This window comes from Arachis ipaensis, chromosome B1 (genome assembly GCF_059453495.1).
Source record: "Arachis ipaensis isolate K30076 ecotype BB chromosome B1, ASM5945349v1, whole genome shotgun sequence".
Taxonomy (NCBI): domain Eukaryota; kingdom Viridiplantae; phylum Streptophyta; class Magnoliopsida; order Fabales; family Fabaceae; genus Arachis; species Arachis ipaensis.
The window spans coordinates 136,783,814-136,809,837 of record NC_142436.1 but is presented as its reverse complement, the minus strand read 5'-3'; the positions used below and the strand labels follow the sequence as shown (position 1 = coordinate 136,809,837).

Below are 26,024 nucleotides of genomic sequence, written 5' to 3'. Positions count from 1 at the left end.
GATAGCGCTCACATTTATATGGACCAATATATCCTTTCGGTGTTGGATAACCGGCATCTACCAAATAATATTTACCTAATGAGGAAAAAATTAGTTACATGATAACCAAGTAAATATAGTTTATTTGTAAGAAAATGATAAAAATTAACCTGGAGGAGGATGCGGAAAATTCATGGTAGGAGTTGTAATAGCATTATCAAATACACGAGCATCATGCGCAGTGCCTTCCCATCCAGGTAAAGCAAAAATAAAGCACATGTCCCAATCACATACCGCCATTATATTTTGTGTTGGATATCATTTTCTTCCAATAAATTTGGGTTGATCACTTGGGCTAACCACACATGGGATATGAGTACCATCAATTGCTCCTATAGCATTTTTAAAAAATGGCCAATATCGTTGGTCATTTTTTATTTTGCTATGAACATTCTGAAACTTAGGATCCGATGGCTTAATATATTTAATAGATAATCTCAAGCAAGCAACCAATACCTCATGAAAATGTCTACTTACTGTCTCTTCAGAATGTTGAAATCTTTCTTATATCATCCTATTACCCACTCCATGACCAACCGTATTTAAGAACATTGCAACTATTTCCTGAACTCCCATTTGTCTTGTACATTTTAATCCTTATTCAACTAATTCATCACAAAATTAAAAAAAAATATGTTTTTCCATCCGAAACATTTCATAACAACGAATGCCATGGCCACATAAAATTTCTTGCCCCCATAAATAACATGTTTGTTCACTAGTTCTGCATGATTTTTTGGACAAATAATTGACTGCATATTGACCAATTAATGCAGAAATATTTTCAATTTCAACTGTTTCTTCTTCTAGAATGGAAAGTAATTTTGATTCTTCATGTTGTTCCTTTTCATACTCTTCAAACAAATACTCCATGTTCATTCCAAATTAATTAACAAAAATTAAGTCCTACATAAAAATATAAATAAATTCTTATCAATACCAAGCTAAGAAATAAATTATATATAATAAGAACAATAATTAAGTATCACAAACATTATATTATAAAATGATAAATAAGCAACACACAAATTTTTCTATTGTAAGTCCTAGCATAACAAAAAATTCATGGACAAATTAAAATGGAGTACAATAATAACTTAACTAGTTTTGCATGAAAATCACAAAAAAAAAATAATTTTGCATGAATGGTAGTGGATTATATGCTGCATGTTTGAGCCAATCCAACAATCTTTGATCATATCCTTTTAAGGATACAAACATTTCTCTAGCAAATTTAAACATCATTAGTTGACAACAACAACTATGAAAATCGGAATCACTAATGATCATTTCCATCTTTTGAATCTCAGCCATTACTTCCCCAATAGATGCACCGGGTACTAGAAATGTGGACACAATAGTTGAGCGTGATTCAGATGCAAAGGCAATTCTACTTATTGCATCTACAATTTGCTTTGAGGTAGGGACTTTAAAATTTTTTTCTTTTTGTTGTTTCACAAACCATATCTCTCTTTCTTTTTTCCGTACTCTTTTTACTATTATTTTCTTGAGAAGAGCTAAGATTTATGTGTTGAAATTCAGAACTAACTCCCACACTAGCACCTATACCTTCTTCACTATCTCCATAATCTTCTTCTATATCAACATGACCTTCCTCAAAGTATGGTCGATATCCATCACCATCTTCTTCTATGTCACTAGGTAACATCCCAGATGAGGGAGCCCAAGCAAATTTGCTATTGGCCATAACATTTTTTAAATAATATAGTTAACTCATCTTTAAAAAGAAGTCCTTTATTTCTGAATTTTTCATATAAAGAATTTTCCTGTATGTGTACAACTAATCAACACAAGACTTATTACCAAAATTAAAGTTAAAATTTTTGCTTTAATAATAAGTTATTACGTACCAATTATTTTCTCTCCCACCATTCATTTGGTGCATCAACGGTATGTTTAGTATAATCCCATCCTAAACCCATTTATTTGCTAAAAAGCTTGTACCATGATGACCATTCCTTGTCCCATTTATTTTTTAATTGAATCTTATTATATTGTTTTCCAGTTTTTTCATTAAACTGAGACAAAGCATCCTTCCAACTTTTTTTTGTAAAAGTGGTTCCATTACGTTGCTGTTTAGCAACTTGATCTAAACATGCTTGAATAAATTGTTTAGTAGTCTCCATGTTCCATGCTGCTTTTGTCTTTAGAGATTCATTGTTACTCATTATTCTATTATATATATATATAATCAAATATGTTATCTTTTTTTAAATTTCAAGTAATAATGTGAGAATATTAATTTAATATTATTTTTATACTGTACTTTCAATAATTTTATTTTTATAAAATTTTTTTGGCATCCAACATTCATAATTTTGTTAATACTTATGAATAATTTTTTATTTAGTTTGTCTTTTTTAATGGGATCAATTAATCTATATTATAAAAAAAGTTACAATAAAATATAATATATGAGAATTATAATTATAAATTTTACATAGTCGAATAAAAAATAAAAAATTTCAGCCGAAACAAAAATAAAGTATAATAAAAATATAAAACGAGAACTCACGTAAATAAAAAACGATAAAAATTTTATAAAACCAACAATATATATCATATGAATAAAAGAAATATAATAAAAGATAAAAAAAATTCATATGAACTATATCAAATAAGAAAAATAAAATAAACTTTGTATAAGATATAAACACCGTGCATAAAAGAGAAAAAAATAGAATTCATATGAACAAGAAATAATAAGAATACCTTAAAAATTAATAGCATGCCTGAGAGATTAGAACACTGAAAAAATAATATAAAAAAAGCCAATGATAAAAATAAGTAAAAAATAAAGTCAAATAAAAATAAAAAAGACATTTTACATATTAAACATAAAGAACAGTAAATAATAAAAAAAATTCATATGAACTAAAAAACAATAAGAAATAAAAATATAAAAGAGAGTACTATATATTTTATAATATTAAACAAAAAAATATTTTATAATTTATTTTTGTGTCGTTAGTACTCTTTAATTTAGTATCATTTGGACTATAAATTTTTATTATTTATGACCCCTTTGTTACTTATAATTAGTATATAATAAAAACAAAAATAAAGTACAGTAAAAAGTACAATAAAAATAAAAAATAAAAACAAAAAAAATTCATACAAACATAATATATAATAATCACAACCAACAACATATATTATATGAACAAAAAAATTATAATAAAAAGTAAATAAAATTTATATAAATAAAATCAAATAAAAAAATTTATACACAACATAAATATAGTACAATAAAGGATAGAAAAAATAATTTATATAAACAAAAAATAATAAAAATATCATAAAAATTAATAAAAATAAAAATTTAGGGCAATTTACACAAACAAAATGATTGAGGAAAACCTTTACGCAAATACAATATTGGCAATTTCCAGACGCAAATGCAACAAACGCATCTGTATATAATCCGCTACACCCTGTAGCGGAACTCAATTTGCACGTAATCCGCTACAGGCTATCGCGGATTACGTTGAGGGCTGCATTACTCATAAACCGCTACACCCTGTAGCGGTTTATGACCAAATGGCGTTTGTGCATAATCCGCTACACCCTGTAGCGGATTATGAGTATAGTGGTGATTATATGTTAATAGTAACAACCCATGATGCAAAATGCACAAATTGATACAAAATGTAATCGTCATTCTTAATAAGTCGTACAAAAATAATAACCACCAAGCATTAACAATAACACAGAATAAGTTAACTACATAACTCATATAAATAAGATATAACTGTCACAAGTCGTTAACCCTAACAGAAAATAAATAAGTAATAATTCATACAAGGATTGAAGTCGGAAATAAGACAATCGGCGCTAGTGCTGGTCACTACCAACATCATGGTCGCCCCCGAATGGACCAAGTAGGTGCGAGCCTGTGCCACATCGAGTCGGACGCCTAACCCTAGCCGCTCGCCGATCTCCCGGTGGAGCCTCCTGTGCCCCAACTCCAAATGCAGATGGTGGCGTCCCCCCATGCCGAACCAAGTGTCGTACGGGCTGCCTGCGGGCTCATTCAGGTCGACCGGGAGCTAGGTCTCAGGAACCTGTGACGGCACATCCACTGGCTGTGGCCTATACTATGGAGGGTCGGAAGGGCCGCCTGGAATCGGGCTCTGGTACTGATGAACGTCGTCACCCCGTATGATCTCAACAAAATCCGCATAGAACTGGGGTCCACCCAACTGATTGTCCAAATCCATGGTGAAAGAAGTGGTAGCAAGATCGGCTAACAGCTGTGTGCTACACTCATGTAGTATCTGAGAGCTAGATACGTGAGTAAAAGTTGTACCACCCATACTAGCCTCCGCGGTGCCACCAACATGAGTGTTTGTAGGGTGCCGACGGGACGATCCAGCCTCGTCATCATGGTGGACGGGAGGTGCTCGTCCACCACGAGCAGCCCGTCATCTAGCAGCAGATCGACGAAGACGATGATCTGCCTGGCCTCCGTCATCACCACCAACCTGCTCCTCCTGCATCATGTCGTCGAGCCAGCACCACTCGCGATCAGTGTAGCAACTGTAGGGGTCCAGCCAAGTTGGTGACGTTTCTGTTCGCCACTCTGCACATGCATCGGTACAGCCACGCCAATGCAGCGGCTCCCCAGCTATAGCTGCCTATGTCATCTAGTCTCGCCACAAAAGGCAACCAGCGAAGGTGGACCCGATTAGCACTCTTGTCCATGAACAGCTGTGTCGACAGAAGCATCATAATATACGCACGTGCATATATACGCACGGTCTCCTCCGAAGCATCCGCTGGTAGCACCCTGAACCACTCATGAAATCATGTGAAGTGGACTGTGTATAACTTTTTGTTATCCAATGGCGGAAGCTCACCAAATAAGTCCTGGAACCACTCCCATGCCAGTCTGGCCCCCTCGATGTGCAGGTGGAAGTCTGTCATGCACCCGAAAATAGCCTGGCCATCCACAGGCAGCCCCAACTGGTATGCTACGTCCTGGAGCGTGATAGTACACTCTCCGAATGGCATATGAAAAGTGTGGGTCTTAGGCCGCCACCTCTCGATAAATGCGCTGACCAGAGGCTCATCCAACTAGAACCAATGCGCGTTCAGCCTAGCCAGGTGGTACAACCCAGCCCTCTCCAAGTAAGGTATGATCCTATCATGTAATGGCATATTTTGTTGCCTACGGACGCTATACACACATCGGGTTGGCTGCATTTTCAGAAATAAAGAACACCGGCTTAATTTCTAATAATGACATCACCAAACTATAGCTTATGTTTCTATTCTTAAGCTACTTAGGTTTTGAAATTACTAATTTACCTCTCTACCTTGACTATTAAATGTTAAATGTCAAAGTTTAAAGTTCAAATTTTCATTTTCAAACCAAAAGCTAAACTAAGTCTCTATCTATCTAATTAATGAATTACTTCCTTAATATTGAATAAAATATACATTTATTAAAATATTGAAGGGAAATAGAGACACTTACCTCTTCATTGATGGTTCCGGCTACCACTACAAGAAAAAGCAATATTTGTAACAAAAAAATTGTTACAAAAAATCGAAATTTTGAAACAAAAGGATTTTGTAACAAAAAAAAGGAGCCGTTACTGTATGTCCCGTTACAAAAAGTTTTTGTAACAAAAAATGGAACTGTTACAATTCAAAGTGATATTTTGTAACAAATTTTTTGGATACAAAAAACCATAAGTCATTACAAAAGTGGTAACAAATTTTGATCTTCAAGGTATTTTTGGTGATAATCTATTTTTTTTTTCTATCATAAAATTTTGTTACAAAATGTAACTTGATTTTGTAACATTTGTTTTCTTTAGTTACAAAAGTAAAATAATTATTTTGTAACAATTTTTTTTAATACAAATTGCATGCATAATTTACTAAATTATTTTTTAAATTAATATATTAACTATTTTATTAAACAAGTCTATATTTATATAATATGTAAAAACATACATAATTCAAACATGTCTCATTTAGCTAAAATTGTTTTAAAACAAAATAACATTATTGAGTACATTGATTAGTTCTACAAGTTATATGTCTTGCACAAGTTCAACCAAAAGTTAAAAGTTCTAACATAGATTAGTGTCTCTATGAATCAAAATATTCTTGAGCCCTCAAGGTAGTATGTGGTCACCATTTTAGCACTCCTGTAAATAAGAAAAACCGAAACAAAAAGTTAGGTGCATAATCAAAAGTTCCTTAAGTTCAAAAAGTTTCTAAATTTTCAAAACAAGCAAGTTTGTATTCACTTCTCAACAATTCAAAATACCAAAACAAGTGATACACATGTATGTGTAGAGCACATAATCAAGTAAATATCAATCACAAATAAGTGGCATAAATTAAAACAATTTGGTGTTGACTAAGATAGAAACATAAAGAAACATGTAAGCCAAAGAACATTCAAACACCAAATTCCAATGAAGCATAAAAGTCACAAGGTTGAGACAAGACTTGAAAAATTCATGCCCTATGTGACTTAAGGTAAGTTAGGCATGAATAAAATAAATCAAATTAGCCACATAGGTAAAAAGAAATCTCCAACCTTGTGAGAGCATGCAAAAGAGGCTCTTCTTTTAAAAGAATTTCAAGTTCGTGGTCAATTTGAAAATTCACTTGAACTATTCAATGCATAGGAGTAATTTAGTATGAAAAAAAAAAGGCAAAGAATGTTAAAGGCATGACCACACTTGCAAAGAAATATCTTGAGGCAATCAGAAATCATGTAGCAAACAATGGTCTATTTTGACACAGAAAACCAACCAAGCTGAATAAGAATCATGAGTTTGGCAAATAAAATAACCTTTGCATTTTCTTTTCCAGAAACAACTCCAAACCTGGACTTTTTGGCAGGAAATACTTCATCAACACGCTTATTGGTGTATTTTGGGCTCCTCAACAGCCCTGGTCTCGTATCCACATTATCCATCTGATTGGTGCTGCAAACGTAAATCAACCAAAATCTCATGAAATCTTGAAATAACACAAACATTTTAAGAGAAGCATAAGAAACATACCTTGTAGTATCACTCAAAGGGAGTGAAGATTTATCAGTGACAGCACTTCCCCTCTTCAACTGCTCTCCCTGCCAACCATGTAAAAATGAGAATTTCTTCCTCAACAATTCAATACTATTTTGTCCAACATTGGAAGAAAAATAGAAAATATATTGGAAAATCAAATCAAAACTATTCAACAAGCTTGTGATTATAAGCAGATGGAGAGAATTAAGCAAAAAAGAACTTAGCTTATGTCACTACAAAAGTGAAATTAATATATGTACTAGTACAGCATAACAAGTAGCGAAATTTTTTATTTTGATTCTTTTTTTAAAAAGCCTAATTTTTTTCCTGATACAAATGACTATGTTACTATAGGTATTGGAAGCTCCTATACAGAAGCATCATCGTAATTGAATTGAATAACAAATGTGAAATAACAAATCAAAGTAAAGCACTTGGAAATTGAAACCAACCCGAAGTTTCGAAGGTGTCTTTCTTTTAAGCACGGCGCCACCACCGTTCACCGGCGCTGCCAATTTTCCCATGGTTCCGATCACCACTAACTTGTAACTACTATCACTATATATCTCCAATAATTATGCAAAAAAAAATTACACAAGAAAAAATCATAATGAATTCATATGAAGGAAGTAAATAAACCAATTCCAGCAAGAAAACATGAGGAAACAATTAAAACCAAGCAAGAAGCAGAGCAGCACTCAGCAGAACAGCAATTAATGGCCCATCATACAGCACCCAAAACAGTAAAATAAACAAAGGTAATGGATTCAGGCAGCATTCTATTCATTGAAGTCAATAACCATTACACTTGCAAGCAGCAGGGGCACAACAGTTTATCCATTAATTCAACAGAAAATCAAGCAAGCCAAACTAAACAATTTCAGCAACAGATTTATCAATAAAACCAATCTCAGTTCAGCAACCATCATCTATTCCAACACAAACAACAATAACTCAGCAGCATTTCCTTTCTCATTGAATTTAACAATCATTCAACAAGCAAGCAATGAGGGGGAAAAATCAGCAGCAACCAACAGCAAGTATAGAGCAGCAATAACAACTTAATGTGAGAAATTATTCAATGACAAATGCACACACAATGCAATCACTATAAACACAAGTAACTATTCGAAAGGTATTTATATCATTTCCAACAACATATTACACCAATTGAAACTATGATAACATTAAATGAATTCAAAGATTGAAACCATAAACAATTAACTTTAGAATCAGAAGTTCAGATCTTAACACCATAATCAAATTATTTACCCCAAAAACAGGCACTATTGAGAAGGATATATACAAAATACTAGTATTTTCTCCCGGCGGTAGTGGGCTTTGGTGATGGCTGAGCAACGGGCGGAAAAAATAATCGCAGCAACAGTAATCGCAGCTTCAATAACTGACAAAGAATGGAATGGAAACAAGGTAGCAGAAATAGGATAACAGTAGAGTAAAAGTGGAAGTAGAACAAATTAAAGGAGCGAAGGACCTAAACCGAAGAGGCAGCAAAGACACCTCCATCAGTGACTCCATAGACAGCGGAGCTCAGTGGTGGTCACGGCAGCATCCGGCGAGCCCAGCAACGACAGTAGCAGCGATGGTGGCCTCCGTCATTCTTCTTCGCGTCTCTCTCTGTCTCGTTCTACTTCTTGATAGTGACAACGCGGGGCAGCGGCGAAGGCGCAAAGAACACCCCTCCTCCTCTTCCTCGCGGCTAGGACGAGGTCTCCGGTGGCAGCGGCGGCATTGGAAGCTTCAGTGGCGAACGAAATGGCCTTCTCCTCCTCTCCTCGTCGCGTCTCCTTCCTCTGTCTCTGCCTCTCTTGCGCACCGTTGCCTTCTCCATGGTGGAACTCAACAGAGACGACGGCAACCTCAACCACGGTGGCTTAGCCGCGACGGAGGCGGCGCCCTTCCTCCCTCGTTTCCCTCGCGCTCTTTCCCCTATCTTCCTTCCTCTTCTCCGTTCTTCTGATTTCCCCCTTCTCCCCTCTCTGTCTCTGAGTGTGCGTGTGTTAGTGGATTTAAGGCACAAATTAGAGATTTTGTGTATTAGGGTTAGAATTTGAAATTTTCATAATAATTTTATAAAATATTTAAAATAAAATAATAATTTAAATTTTAAATATGATATTGTAAAGATTATTTTTAAAAAGTATAAAATTTTATTTATTAATAAATTAATGTACTTAAATAATTATTTTTAATTTAAATTATAAAGTAAACATATTAATCATGTTTTATAAAATACAATTTAAATTCAAAAATGCCTTAAATTAAATTAAATTATATAGTATTGTTATTATTGAATTTTAATTTCAAATTATATGAAATAATTAATAATAAGATCTTTAATAATAATTATATAAAAATATTATTTAATTATAAATTCTCAAATTATTTTTAAATAAATATTCTAATTTTAAGAATTAGACATAATTAAATTAATTACTCTTAAAATGCAATTTTATTATTAATTTATAAATTATTTTCAAATAAACACTAATTAAGATAAAATTAGAGATAATTAAATTAATTTTTTATTCATAAAATTTAAAGTATTTAATCTAAAAATTTTAAATATTTAAATCAAATCATATAAAAATTTATTTTTTTTCAATTACTAAAAATTTCTAAAAATTTATTTTGAATAAATATAATAAATTATAAATGACTTAATATTTAATTTTTGAAATAATTTTAAACTCAAAGTATCGTTAATTTGACTTTAATATTTTTAGTAAAATAAATTTTTGAATATAAAATTATAAATAAATATAATAAATTATAAATTATTCATTAGGTTAATTTTCAAAAATTTGAATTCTTATATTTAATATGTTGAAATAAATGTTTTTTTATTAGTTATAAAAAATCTTTGAATTTTGTGACAAATAAATAACTTGTTACAAAAATATTGTATTTTGTGATAAATTAATTTTTTGTTACAAAATATTTAGAGTTTTTGAAACAAATATATATTTTGTTACAAAATATTTTTAATTTTTGTAAGAATATAATCTTTTGTTACAAAACATTATAATATTTTGCAACAAAACAACAATTCGATACGAAAGCCAACATAATTTGTAACAAAAAAAATCACATCGTTACAAAATATTGAAATATTTTGTAACAAATTTTTTTCTTGTTACAAAATATTCTTATTTTGTAACAATAACTAAATATTGTTACAAAAAAACCATCATTTGTAACAATTTTAAATTTGATACAAATTTTTTGTTACAAATGCTCTATTTTCTTGTAGTGTACGTGAGCAACGCCGTCGAGCCGGTACAACCGCCGTTCATCCTCCATTCTTCCAAACTACTCAAGAATTTGAATTTTCTCTCTCTTCTCTCTACTTTCTCTCTCTAACTTTCTTTCCAAAATACTTCAAATGATTTCCACTACAGCCTCACGCGGTATATATAATCACCACTATACTCATAATCTACTACAGGGTGTAGTGGATTATGCACAAACGCCATTTGGTTACAAACCGCTATAGGGTGTAACGGTTTATGAGTAATGCAGCCCTCAATGTAATCCGCGATAGCCTGTAGCGGATTACGTGCAAATTGAGTTCCACTATAGGGTGTAGCGGATTATATACAGTTGCGTTTGTTGCATTTGTGTTTGAAATTTGCCAATGTTGTATTTGCATAAAGGTTTTCCTCAATCATTTTATTTGTGTAAATTGCCCAAAAATTTATATCAACAATAGTTGTCATATAAATAAAAAAATACAATAAAAATATAACAATAGAAAATTAAAAAAATAACATCAGAATACTAAAAAAATGATATGAAAAATATTTATCGTATAAATAAAAAATACAATAAAAAACATAAAAATCAAAATATGAAAGAAAGAACTAAAAATAATAAAAAAAAAATTAAAATCTTTACCTTGGCAGTGATGAAAACAAATCTGGAAAAAAAAATATGTAACGAAGAACATACAGAGAACTACTGTGAAATTATGTGGTTATGTGCATCCTTTTTATAGAAGAAATTAAGGGTACAGTTGGTAGATATGGAATAAATTTCTTACCTAATTCCTCTAACGGTAATTAACTTTCCCAACGTGAACGCAGAAGCTTGAATTTTTAGCTTCACGTGAACATACGTTCAGAGATGAAAGCACTTATGGGTTAGGGGTTTCAAAAAATTGCCAACATAACAATGGGACGTTCAAGACGCTCAAACAGGCTTTTCTATTCCCCAACGTGAACCACAAACACGCCCTAAATGTTGCCACAATCTTCTCTTCATCTTTCCTTTCGTCCATCACCCACTCGTATAATTTTTCAGTCATATTAGCATCCAATACTAATTCCTTAACAATTGGTGCTGACCCCTCTATTGGCACATCTGTTGTTTGATTTATGCATGATATCTTTGAACCCAACGCTTGTTGGATTGAAACATCAATTGAATCCACGGTCATAGCTGTTAGAGGTGTTGGAGGAAATTCAACTCCAAGGTCAAAGGTAGGCATTGATGGTGAGTGTGTTTTCTTTTCATTTTGGCTATGGATAATGCATGGAAAAGCAAGGATGTAATCAAACTAGAAACATATTTGCGATTTACATTTCATGAAGATTTAGATTGTACTATGGGAAGGATAATCAAACTCGTTAGTCATTTATAATCAAACTCAGTAAACCTGTATAATCAAACACAGTAGTCAAATATAGCACTGAACCTGAGCATAATCAAACTCAGCAAATACATATAATCAAACTCAGCAGTAAAATATAGCACTGAATCTGAATATAATCAAACTTGGTAAATATGTATAATCAAACTCAGATTATAATCAAACTTAGTAAACATGTATAATCAAACTTAGCAGTCAAATATAGCACTGAACCTAAATATAATCAAACTCGGTAAACATGTATAATCAAACTCAATAAACATATATAATCAAACTCAGTAGTCAAATATAGCACTAAACCTGAGTATAATCAAACTTTAAAAATATGTATAATCAAATTTTGTAAATATGTAAACATATATAGTCAAACTCACAGTATAATCAGAGAAAGCAAGTAATTATTAATTTTAACATCATGTACGAAAGTGAATGTAGTATACATGAGTGCTGAAAAGTCAAAATAGAGAATGGTGGAAATGCCAAACTAACTTTTCATTGGAAATTGTGTTTGCTCCTCCTTCTTGCTTCTTTTCTCTCTTTGATTTTGTAGAGTCTTCTTGCTTCAATTCCTTTTAGTCCTTATTAGGACTGTCTACCACTTTTCTCTTTTCACTTTGTTGTTTTTTCACTTTGGTTGATTTTGCAGAATCTTCTTACCTCAATTCTTTTTTATCCTTCTTAGGGCTGTCTACCACTTTTTCCTTTTCACTTTGCTCTTTTTCCACTTTGGTAGCCTCTTTCACAACGCTTTTCTTTGATCGAACTGGCCTTTTAGGCATAGGTTGCTCTTCCTTTGACCTAACCAGCCCTTACAAGACATGCATAATTAGTGAAAATTCATTCATTATGGATAGAAAATAAAATTTTAGAGAGCGGGCAATGTAAGTACCGATGAACTTTTTCTTTCTAACACTATTTGGGCAGAAATGAGTTCCTTTGTTCAATGGGGAAGCCAAGGCGGTTGTGGTTCTTTCTCAAAATCAAAGGGTCCATATTTTTGTTTATGAAAGTATAAAATCTGAATTCAATTAATTAAAGTTATATTATAATCAAACATACTTTAGATAATAGTCAAAGAAAAAATTAGTTTAAATAAAAAATACCTGAAGCAAATATATGCACCCATTCAAACTTGACACCGCTCCTTCTTTAAAGTTATTAACTCCATCAGCAAGGCCATCAACAATGTATCTAATCCAATTGTACTTCATTGGATTATCAATATCAATTACAAACGGGAAAATTTTATCCCAAGTTATTGTTGTATTTATTGATAACATTAATGTTATCAATGCATACAACAATAAAGCTCTCCTAAATTTGGGACCCCTCTTGGATTTTCTAACATGATTTGTCTCAAAGCATTTGGACTTTTTTTTCTTGAACTCTAAAAGCATGGGCTCATGCTCTTTAGTTACCTCCTTGAATGGGTCACCTATTTTAAAGAAAATAATGAGAGAAACAAGGTTATAATCAAACTCGGAGTATAATCAAACTCAGTAAATATGTATAATCAAACTCAGTAGTCAACATGATAATCAAACTCAGCATAGCACGATATTTTTAACATCAATAGCTTCAATATGTAAAAAGTTCAACAAGCAAGTCATTAATAATGCAAGATTCAGATTCAATATATAGTTATACTCCTATACCAATCAAGTGATATTAAAAATCAAATTTAATAGCAACATAATAAAGGATCTTAAAACATGTTATATAGCATGTTTGATTTTATACAATAAATCCTAATTAATAAAACCAAAGGATCTTAAAGAAATTTTAATTATTACTATATGCACGGAATCCAAAGACAGTTGCAACTAAATCCCAAGTAACATCTACTTTTCCTATTGGAGTGAGAAGATGAAATTTGGAGGGATTATAGGCATTTGCAAGGGCCAAAATCAAATCATGGTTTAAATTCTCCTTGGGAATACCCAAGAGAGATCCAAAACCCATTGCTCGGATTTTGTTGCGTTGCGCATCATTCAAATAATCAGAAGAAAGTGTCACTAACAAGTTTGGTGCGCTTCTCGTGTCAACATATATAGCACTACATGAATGAAAATAGTAATCATATTCAAATCAAATCATAGATATAAAGTAGTAGCGTGCTCAGTTTCAATTCAAATTACCAACTTGCAATTAGTTAAAATAATAAACATTTCAGTAAGGCAATAATGTAAATTCTATATGAATAACATTGTAATCAAACTATGTAGTTCCTATATAGAATGAGAATAGTAGAATATTGAATCTCCCCTTTTCCCTTCTTATTAATTACCATTACTGCATTGCAGGGGAAAAAAGGATCAGAACAGAGTTCCTATTAATGACACATTTTCTTATTAATTACTGTTACTAACACTTAATATTTAGACCATGTTGACTATATATAACAAGAAGGAATGCTGTTTCTTGAATTTTGACAACCTAATTGATGATGAATTGGTTTCCAACTAAAAGGACCTGCAGATTCTTCGTGCTTCTTTATTAATTGATTAATTATTTAATTTTCTAAACTTTAATAATTAATTATTAATAAGCGCTTAGCTTGTGACCTAGTGTTAATAATCATCCATACCTATGTAAGACTAGTGTTGGAGGTTACTGTGAATAATATTTTTACTTAATTAGTGCAATGCAGCTAGATATAGATCATGGACACAATGATAGCAACTTTATTGGAAACCCAGAATTATAGGTCAAACTTTGAAAGTTGCAAGTTAATCACCCGAAAAGACCAATAATTGGAGCAAATGTAACTCACACTTCTCTTTACTGCACACACAGAGTAGTCATGTATCATGCTTTGAAATCGTCAGTTACAGTATGTGTTAGCTAAAGTGGCAAAATAAAAGATTTGAACTCAACACTGCATTCAGTGGGTATTATTTCTGAAATTCAAAGATAATAATCAAACACTAAAATACAGCATGTGTTAGCTAAAGTGTCATATGATTCGTTGTGTAAACTAATATTTAGTAATGCACTCTCCATAATAAAATCAGAGCATGCAAAGACCTTATCAGATGAAAAAAAAATCTAGCATAAAAGATAAAAAAATAAAGACAAAATACCTTTCGCCACTCCATCTCCTTCGAAGTTTTTTGGATACATGTTTTCTTTTATTTTCTTTGGTTTCCCTGTTTTCTGGTTCTCTTTCTACTCGTTTTGGTGTAGTCTTCTTTCGCATATGTCAAAACTAGCAAATTAAACAACCAAAATCTAATCAAATTCAAAATATAAAAAAAAGTTAAAACTCAATAATCAAATATCAAGTATGCTATAATCAAACATGCTGTAATATCATGTTTTAAAAGCTGAGCATAATCAAATAGACTCCAAATCATATCACAAAAATTCAGTTGTAATCAAACATGCTGTAGATATCACATTTGTTTAAGTCTAAAAAAATGGAGACTTAGAAATTAAGGCATGAATATCCATGCCGAGTTTAAGCCTAGTTGGACCTCCGTCTTGGCAAGCTCGAAGGGCACTGCCAATGGCATAGTGATTTGGCATGAGGCCAGCAGAAATCATCTCTTTGAATAAAATACAAGCATCATCAGGCAAGCCATTTTGTGCATATCTTGAATTCAAACAAGACCCGGAAACAGTGTTTCCTTTGGGGCATTTCAGCAAATAGCTTCTGTGCGCAAAACAAATTGCCAATTCTGACATAAATGTTGACAAGAGTATTGGATAGGAAAACATCCAACTATGCTATAATATAATTTTTAAAAACTGAGCATAATCAAACTCATTCAGTGTAATAATCAAACATACTCCAACTCATATCACAAAAATCCAGTTATAGTCAATTAATAGTCTACTAATAATTAATTGTTAAAATTAGCATACTGAGACTTCAATTCAAAACCCTAACTTAAATATTTTAAGTACAAAATATGCACAACACAAATTCATTTATAGAAACTCAAAATGACGAAGAAAAATGTAGTCGAAGAAGTTGATAGATGCTGGAAACGAACAAGAAAAATGCCGTCAAAGAAGATGATGGAATAAAACAAGGAAAATGCATAATAAAAAAAGGAATAGAAATTTATCTTACAGAATCAAACAAGGAAAATGCAGTCGATGAAATTCGTGCCTGAGACAGAGAGCATCACGCCCGAGACAGAGGAAGGAGTATCGCAACTGCGCCTGAAAGAGAGCAAAGGAGAATCGTGCCACCAGAGAGAGGGAAGGAGAATCATGCCAATGGAAAGAGAGAGGCAAGTAGAATCACCGTTGAGAATGAGGATGAAGAAGGAGTCGCGTCGGAAAGTGAGAGTGAAAGTGAGAGTAAGGGAAGGAGAAAGAAGAACGTTGTTTCAGCGCGTGAGAATAAGGTTGAGAGTGAGGTTTTTATTTTTAATTTTTGAATTTTGTATTTTGTATTTTGTATTGTATACATATATAAATACGATGGCTAAAAATAGTGGCTGAAAGTAGTGTGCATGTAGCACAACCGCAAAAACAATAATTAGTAATTACACAAGTATCTCATTCTGTACAGTTGGGCTTATTGGGAACTATTGGTCCAATTATTTTACTTCCAGGAACCAAAGTATGTCTTCTAAACAAAGTTATTAAACAAAAGGGAACATCCACCAATCTGAACTAGCTGAACTGATCAGAAGGGAGGCTTCTTTGTTGATAGCAACAATGGCGATAATCAGGAATCAAGCAAATCCTTTGCTAGCAGTGGAGGAAGAAGTGCGATGCAGGGAGGATGGACCACCACAATAGTTCAGAATTTAGTTCAGAATTTTTTATGTTTTTTTAAGATTTTATACTATTTATGAATTTGTATCTCTTTGCTTATCTAGTTATCTAGTTATTTATCATTTTTTTTAATTAATCTGAAAGTACATTGTGTTCAAGCTTCAAAAGCAGAAAAAAGATAAAAATATCAAAAGCTAATTGATTATCAAAATTAAAAGTTTAACCGCTCATCAATCCACCGAAACACCTCACAAACAAATATACTTTCAACTTTTAGGATAAAAAAGACAAAATCCAATAAGCTAAGGAGTATCATTATCATCACCATTATAACCCTTTTTATATTATTTGTCTAATTTTGATGCTATACAAATCTAATCTAATATCAAACTTTTAAAAGAGAATTTTCAAGTAAGTGGAATGCTGACTTGTCTTAAAGAGAGCATGAGAGTTGGATTGTTTAAGGTGTTTCATGTCCAATGTTGCTCTATCTTGTTCTCACATTCAATTACTCAGTTATGTTTTAGTAATGGAGTGATTTTTACTATTTGACTTTACTGTCTTCTGACAACTACTTTCAATTTCTCCCTTTAATGTCTATTTGTTTTTTCATTCATTCTTTGTTACATACATTTATTTTCGAGCAAAGCACATAAAGAAACTAAATAAGAGGCAATTTTACATAGATTCCCTAAAAGAAAAAATGTTATGTGCATGTCTTGAATTATATATATATATATATATATATATATATATATATATATATATATATATATATATATATATATATCGAATTGACTAAACTCGATTTAGCCATTTTAGTGCTAAATCGAATCAACTATTTGGTAAATACAAAAATCAAATTTAATGGATTCGATTTACTAGAGTTTGAAATTCGAATTAGAAAGTAACCCATAGTATATCAAAACTAGTTGCTTCGATTTATGCCCATGATTTATACCCCTAGTAATTCGAATTGATTGAATTCGAATTAGGCCCATAATAAATTAAAATGATTGAATTCGGTTTACATGAAATGTACGCTAGTAGTGGTAATGGAATTTACTAGCCTCGAATTAGTATATATATACTTATATAAACAATTCGAATCCACTTTTTCGAATTACATTTCACCAAATCACCAAATTTCCAACGCCGAATCCAGAGATAAGTGAACAAAAAAATTACAACATTCAAAATGCAGAAATAGAAGACGACCCGAATCGTATCTATTGGTTGGACGGCGTTATCCATATTGATGGTTCCATCTATAAAGAGGTTAGTGAATGAAATTTATTTTTTTTAAAAAATAAATAATTGTATGTGATATTAAGTCGCTTAGAATTTCATTATATGCGTTTTTAGAATTCTTAAGCTACAAATAGTAATTAGAGTAGTGATTTAATAGATTGTTAGAATTTTAAAAGTACAAATGCAAGGTGGAGGAGTGATAAACAATGGTAAGCTAAAGTAGTGATTAACTAGATTAGAATTTTTTTTTTTTGGAGTTTAGGTTTCGAATGTTAGATTAAATAGGCAGTAATAGTTTGACAAGGATTTAATTTACTTTAATTTTTTAAAATTTAATTTAATTCTTAAAGTTAGATTAATGAGGCAGTAATTTAGTCAATTTTAATTTATTTAAAATTAATTTGGTTTAATTTGTTTAAGATTAATTTAATTTAGTTTACTTTATTTAAAATTAATATAAAATAATCCTTAAATGATAGAGTTTGTTAATGTAATTTAACTTAGTTGAATTTTATGATTTACGTCTTAAATATTAAATTAACTATGTAGGTTAGAAACTAATTTAATTTGATTTAATACTTAATTAAATTATTGAATGTTAGGTTATCTATGTCCAGGGTTGCAATATAATTTACATTAAAGTTTATTTTTAACAGAGTTGTCGGCTTTAGGTGATTTTTGATATATCTTGGATATGATTTTTTTGAAAAGGATCTGCATTACTTAATGGTCTTTTGATGAATTGATTTATTAATTATCATGATTCTAAGAAAATTTTTCATTGTCATGCAGCCCCATTGATGTATCACCAGTATGAGGAGATAGCATGAGCCAGGTTTGATTGAAAAATCATCTCAAACCTATGTTTTTTATTATCTATTGCAATTTCCGGATTATTATCTAATTTTCAATCATGTAATGGATTTACTTGAACCACTACATAATTTTTTTTTAGTCTTTTTGGGATCATGTCTTGTATTAGAAAGTTTAGGAGTAGTATTTTTTACCAACCCCATTTTTTCTTAACGAGGGTTACGGTGTTTCATCTCCTTCTTCTCCTCTCATTCAGCGTATATCTTGAATTTTTAAAGGGGAGGAAAGGCTGAATCAAAGTTTTAAACGTGAATTAGGCTATGGGCTTGGGCCCACTTGGGTCTGATTCGTCCGGTTTGGTTCATTTGCCTGTTTTTGTACCAAAATCTTTAAAATTAGTGTCAAAATTCATATTTTAATTATCTCTACTTCTTTAAACTAAAAAATTTAAGTTTCTAATTTCTTTAAATAATAATTAATTTATTGGTTAATTATTTACTAATTACTCGGGGTTTACATCCTACCCCCCAATAAAAATTTTCGCCCTCGAAAATTTCGATCACTTTACGAAAAGTAATCGAGAACAGCTCCTCATTATTTCCATAACACCTCGCTCGCGTCCACAAGATGTCCGTTGGGTCTTGTCCACACCGAACAATCAATATTAAGGTGATCAGTCTTAATATCTCAAGTCAAGTGCTTCGAATCTCCAAAATATGCTCACCAACATTTATGTTATATATTTCAAGCAGACATCCTAAATAGCATGTACACACAGTCAGAGTATACTCATAAGCATAGTCAGTCCGTCCCTCAAGCTCTACAGAAACGAACTGCTCTGATACCATAAGGTAACACCTTACCACACAGAGCTTTACGCCTATGATGTAAATCAGAGATGGCGAGGCGCTACGACCTCTAAAAGTAAAAATACTTATATATGTGACAAGAGTAATATAACTAGGAGTCTTGAAAGAAACAGTACGATTAAAATAAAAGCGAAGGTACAAAGCTCATGGTCAACGATAAGACGAAAAGCTTATACAGAAAACTAAAAGACATATATATAATTCCAACTGGTAAATATAATCAAGTTCTAGACTCGACCTGCGAAACAAAGGCCGGCCAGAGTATATATATATATATATATATATGACCCCAAAGAATACCCTAAACCCAAGCTACAAACCTATTTTTCTAAGTCAACCTCTAGGAAGAACAAAACATAATATATACAAGGTGGAGAATCTATATACATGTGCAAACATAAATAAAATACAACCCTGATACCTAAGAGTTCTTCACTTCCACAGTCTCTAGAATGTTCAGTGCGGTGCTGCCCAACCTGCATTTGAAAAATAACATGTATGAAATGAGAATTGGAAGTCCTCAGCATGGTAAAAATGCCGGCATAGTTAATATAAAAGATCCCGGAAAAGCCAACGGCAATCCTAGAACTCTGATACTGAGATATAAAGCTTAGAGTTAAAGTTTAAAACCATAATACAATGTGGGCTATCTACGGTTCTTAAGTCTAACTCAATTCTACTTATTTTCTCAGCTTCTCGCCTTCCTCCAATCCTCCAAAACTTCGGTGCACAGACAAGCAATACAGACAAAGTAAAAACAAGTAGGATACAGATACAGCAAATAGCAAATATAGCAAGTAAGCATAATAATCACATAGTCAAGCCTAATTAATGCACAATCAAAAAAAGACACATATGCATATGATGTATGCCTGCCCTATGGCCGATGAGTCTCATATGTCGGTTATAAAGCCAAACCCGACATGTCCAGTAACTAACACTGGACAAAACACCAAACACGAAGCAAGTGGAACAACACCGCAACCCTTGCATCTTACCCGCGTATCCGGAGCAGGGGATAACTTCACCCTTGCCTCTTACGCATGTGGTGTTACAGTTCTCAACCTTCCTCTTTCTCATAGCCAACCACATCCTCAATCATATCTCATACAACGTCATCATTGACTCGGAGCGAGTGGACAATGCCACCGCATCTTATCCGGTCACACATATCTCATTATCATTATAATTCATTCATATTCATTCAACAGTTAAACTTAAAAATCAATTCTCATCATTCTACATTCTTTATTATCACACCTCTCATTTCGTTCATCAACAATTCATATTCAAAACACGATTCATTCTTTTCTAAATAAAGCAAACTCAAAACGTAATCATTTTCTTAATAACTCAATCAAATTATAAAATCCTTAAAAATCCAAATCTTTCTAAATAACCACTTCAAACCAAGCCACCTATTTTCATAAAAATTTCGACATCTCTAAAACTTGGACTTTTGCCACCCCACAAGGATCCTAACCACCAAATCAAACATCTCTCGGTCATTTAAATCATTTCCAGTATCAAATTATTTCAAAATCAAACCAATTCCAATATTAAATCTTTTCCAAAAACCAACTAACTCCAATAGCAAACCGTTTACGAAAATGAATCACACATCATATGCCATATACACAATCCATCAATAATTCATTCAGTTCATTCCTATCTTAAGGACTTCTAGCCTAAGTTTTCACGTGACATTAAATATTAACTATGAGAAACCAAAACTATACCTTGGTCGATTTCCCCCTAATGCTCGGAACACTTCAAAGATCCACCGTTCCTCAAGCTCCAAAACTCCAATTCCTCTCCATTAAAAATTCAGCTTCCATAGTTCACTCCCAAGCATCCAATTTCACCAATTCAATCTCCAATTCAATATAAATTCAATCTAATACATATGATTCCATACATAGCCACAAATCAATACCTAAACTTCACATAATCAAAGTATTCACAAGGGATATGAGTTTTTCACTTTACCCATGAATGATATGGGCGAAACCCAATAATTATCCGCTGCTAAAGTATCCCTAAACCATCAAAATCACAAAATCTCTCAAATACTAAAACCCAAAATCACGAATTGAAAAGGAGTGAGAACTGGCACGAGATATCAATTTTCTTACCAAATTGTTGGGTGGGTTTTGTAGAGAATTCCAAGACAAACGCGTGGCCACTGACGGCTCGTCAATCGGAGCTCCAAATTGAAAGTTACGTGAAATTAAAATTGGAAACGAGGGTTACGGTGTTTCATCTCCCTCTTCTCTCATTCAGCATATTTCTTGAATTTTTAAAGGGGAGGAAAGGCTGAATCAAAGTTTTAAACGTGGATTAGGTTATAGGCCTGGTCCCACTTCAGCCCGGTTCGTCCGATTCGGTCTATTGGCCCATTTTTGGGGCTAAAATCTTTAAAATTAGTATCAAAATTTATATTTTAATTATTTCTACTTCTTTAAACTATAAAATTTAAGTTTCTAATTTCTTTAAATAATAATTAATTTATTAGTTAATTATTTACTAATTACCCGGAGTTTACAAAAGCCGTTATAAAAAGATGGCCTTTGATTCTTGGTGTATTAGCGAAGCGGAAGGGTTTTCGGGATTCATTTGGTGTCTTTGGAGGAAAGATCATTGGAATGTCACACCTCTCAGTCTACAAACAATTTATTCATATGAAAATCATATGGGAGAATGACATACACTGGTATCTTAAAGCGGTATACGGTAGTCCTAGAGTAGGAATTTGGAATGATCTTTGGGTTAATTTGGAAAACATTGCGAGCACTATTGATGAACCTTTGTGCGTGGGAGGGAATTTCAACTCCACTTTGTCTAGTAATGATAGAGAGGGTTTCTCAAACTTATCTTTAGACTCCAATAAATTTATAAATTACATTAATATTTGTGATTTAAAGAACTTAAGCTTTTCTAGGCCACCCTTTACTTGGAGTAGAGGAAACACGAGGAGAAGGCTGGATCGCTTTCTTACAATCTAGAGTTCTCTAATTCTTTTTTTGCTATTGGTGTTAGGCACCTACCTAAACTTAAGTCTGATCATTTACCTATGTTATTAGACTTTCATATGACACAGATTAAGGATGGGAATAGGCTGTTCAGATTCCTGGCTCCCTCGGTCCTACATGAAGATTATGATAATATGGTAAAAGAAAGTTGGAAGAACCAAGATGATTTGCTGAAGAACATAGCCAGCTTCATAGAAAAAGCCAAACTTTGGAATAGGAAAGTTTTTGGTAATATTTTTAAGAGAAAGCAAAGGCTCCTGTCAAGGCTCGAGGGTATTATTAACAAGCAGTCCTTTAGCCCCAATCCCCACTTGGATAAACTCCAAAAGGGATTGTGGAAAGAGTATGAAGTCATAGCAATCCAAGAGAAAATCTATTGGCAACAAATGTCAAGATGTAACTACATCAATTTTGGTGAGAAAAAATTCAAAATACTTTCACCAAAAAGCGAATGGAAGGAGGCGAAGGAACAAAGTCACAGCTTTAAAAATGACGATGGAGAATGGGTTGAAGATATAGAAACTCTTAAAGCTTAGGAAGTTGATTTCTTTAAAATTCTTTATTGTTCTAGCATGAATTTTAACCCCTTTAGTATTACTGATAAGTTTCCTAAGTTGTTAGACAGGGAATATCCTGATATAGCCAGAGAGGTGACCACGGAAGAAATCAAGGAAGCTGTTTTTTCTACGGGGAGTTGGAAGGCGCCGGCGAGTGACGGATTGCCAGCAAAATTTTATCAACAAGCTTGGGATGTTGTTGCGAACTCCTTACTGGACTGGGTGAAACTGATTTTTAATGATCCCAGTAATATTGCAAGAGTTAATCAGACTCTTATTGCTATTATCCCCAAAATTTTCTTTCCAGAGAATTTTGGGCATTTTAGACCAATAAGTCTCGATAATGTTTGTTATAAATTTGTGACTCAAATCATAACGTGTAGATTGAAAAAGTTCATGCCTACTCTTATCTCTAACACACAATCTAGTTTCGTGCTTGGTAGAATTAACGCAGATAATATTCTTGTGGCTCAAGAGGTGGTACACACTGTGAGGAACAAGAGGCGAGGAAAAGAGCTCATGGCTATCAAAATTGACCTAGAGAAATCCTATGATAGATTAAATTGGGGCTTTGTGATAGATACTCTTAGTGATACGAGTATCCCGGAGAAGATAATAAGGTATTATTGCTCATTGCTTATTAACTCCAACCATGAATCTGTTGTGGAATGGATCACCTTCAAAATGCTTCTCTCCTACAAGAGAAATCAGACAGGGAGACCCCCTCTCACCTTATCTATTTGTTCTTTGTATTGACAAATTATCTCAATTGATTTATAGTTTGGTGGAAGATAAAATTAACACTCTTGAGAAGAGGTCCTAAAATTTCTCATCTCTATTTTGTAGATGATCTGGTTTTATTAGCTAAAGCGGATATGAGGTAGGTTCAGATCATTAAGGAGGCTCTCCAACACTTTTGCGACTATTCGGGTCAGAAAATTAGTTTTGGGAAGTCAAGCATTTTTTTCTCTAGCAATGTCAACCACAACAATAGGCAGCAGCTTAGTCAGGAACTAAGTATTTCCCTTACAACAAATCTGAGAAAGTACTTAGGGGTCCCCTTATTCACGAGAGATACAATCAACAACAGTTCCAATTTGTCATTGTTAGAATGCAAGCCAAATTATCTAGTTAGAATAAAAAGACCCTCTCTTTGGCAGGAAGGTGTACCCTCATCTAGTCGGTTCTCTCTACCATTCCAAGTTACTGTATGCAGACCATGAAGATTCCAACAGCAGTGTACAATAAAATAGACAACTTGTGTAGGAATTTTCTTTAGAGGAGCAGTGCGGAAGAAAAGAAGATCCATTTACTAAACTGAGATAGTGTTTGTAAATCAAAGGACAAAGGGGGCTTGGGCATAAGAAAGTCTCAGGAATCCAACTCCCTCTTTCTTATGAAGTTGGCTTGGGGGATAATTTTGAATATAGATGTGCTTTAGGTGAAGGTTGTGCGAGCTAAATATGGGTGCGGAGATGATATTAACCCCAAAGTCCAGTTAAGGGCAAACAATTCTAATGCACGATGTGGCATTAACAAAATCTGGAAAAATTTTAGAAGAAAGTTTATTTGGCGGATTGGTAATGGCAAGAGGATTCATTTTTGAACAGATCAATGGATCCCAGGGTTCGAAAACTTAAAAGAAGTGGCACTGGTGAACCTAGATGAAGATAGATTACAAGAAAATGTCGCCAACTATACTACAGGTCATGGGGATTGGAATTGGAGAGCTCTAAGTCTTGTGCCACCTGAGGAAATCACAGACATAATGCACTCAATCAAAGTATCTAATCCCGTCATAGGGGATGACTGTATTAGTTGGTTACCAGCCTCAGACGAAATTTTTTCTATCAAGTTAGCATATGAAGCATTTTATAATGATGGGGAGTGAGAAAACAATTCGTTCAAACACATATGGACAGCCAAATTACCACAGAGATTAAAATCATTTAGTTGACTTTTGATGCATGTGGCCTTGCTAACAAATTACCAGAAAAGAAGAAGACTTACAGAGGATGGGAGCTACCCGAGATGCCAAGGAGATGATGAGACTTTGGTCCACACGTTACGTGATTGTCCCTATATCCGTAATGTCTGGAAGAGCATTGAAGCCAGTGATTCACAGGGAATGTTTTTCAGTCAAAATTATAAAGACTAGCTAAAAACTAACCTGATGAAAACCACTGTACTTCAAAATGGTACACCATGGACCATTACTTTCATCATAACCTGCAACACAGCATGGAGGTACAGGAATGAGATAATTTTCAATCACACTTCCCCCCAGAGCAACCGATTGCAACACTTGATTCAGACATTGGCAGAAAACTATAATTCTGTTCTGAATATCACGGAACAGAGTAGCAAGAAATTGAGACTCGCCAGAGAAGATGTTGTTTGGGAACCCCTGGAAGAGGATTGGATAAAGTTGAATGTCGATGGGTCTGTGTTCCAACCTGAGAGCAACAGAGCTAGCGGCGGACTAATCCGAGATTGTAGAGGACGGTTTATTGCAGGTTTCAGCCTATATTTTAGGAAGATGCACAATAACCATGGCAGAATTATGGGGTTTGTATGTGGGAGTGAAATTCGCAATTGACTTGAAGATTATATATATATATATATATATATATATATATTATGTGTATATAAAAATTAGTATTAAATTATTTATTAATTATTATGTATTCGTATATAAATATATGTATTATTTAATTTATTTTTAATATGTATTTTTTATTTCAATATATATACATAGTTAGTTATTTTCGATATAAATATAACATGATTAGTTTTTATAATATCTAATTTTACAAATTAAAATACTAAAATAATCATTTATAAATAGGATAAAGTATATTTTTTGTTTTTAAAGTTTGACAAAAGTTTTAAAAATATCCCTAAGTTTTATTTTGTTTCAATTTTGTCCCAAAAGTTTTCGATTTGCATCAAATATACCCCTGAGGCTAATTTTTCAAAAAATTTAAGATCGATTCAAC

General features: G+C 32.8%; 1 long non-coding RNA gene across 1 annotated transcript; it reads right to left on the bottom strand.

The window, feature by feature from the left end:
- Positions 1-19,606: 19,606 nt before the first annotated feature.
- LOC148578526 (uncharacterized) lies at positions 19,607-25,608 on the bottom strand. The gene is made up of 4 exons (XR_015902474.1): positions 25,408-25,608; positions 25,196-25,254; positions 25,036-25,119; positions 19,607-19,912 (listed from the first exon to the last, which is right to left on the bottom strand). It is a non-coding gene; the product is annotated as an uncharacterized LOC148578526 (long non-coding RNA).
- Between the last annotated feature and the right edge of the window lie 416 nt (positions 25,609-26,024).